Here is a 338-nt window from a genome sequence, read left to right as displayed (position 1 = left end):
CACCACCTTTTTTTTTTTTTACCAAAAATAGGAGACTCGAACCCGCAATCTCTTACTTAAGTATGTGGAGACTATGCCATTTGAGCTATTACTCATTGGCGCCCACCACGCCTTTTTGCTATTAGTTATGGGAAAATGTATTGTGATATCATAAGGAGGGATGTGATATAAAACTAGAAAAATGCTAAGAAAGTTAGTTTTGTTGATTTAAATATAATATAAAAATAAAAATATTGGTTATTTAATATTTTTATAAAGAAAACAACGGTGTTTATATACGAATTTAATTTTGTTTGTTAAGAATCTTTTCTCGTCGTTTTTCTTTCTTGTTAGGATAA

The sequence above is a fragment of the Arachis duranensis genome, chromosome 5 (assembly GCF_000817695.3).
Source record: "Arachis duranensis cultivar V14167 chromosome 5, aradu.V14167.gnm2.J7QH, whole genome shotgun sequence".
NCBI lineage: Eukaryota > Viridiplantae > Streptophyta > Magnoliopsida > Fabales > Fabaceae > Arachis > Arachis duranensis.
The sequence above is the reverse complement of the archived record's forward strand: the minus strand, read 5'-3'. Positions refer to the sequence as shown.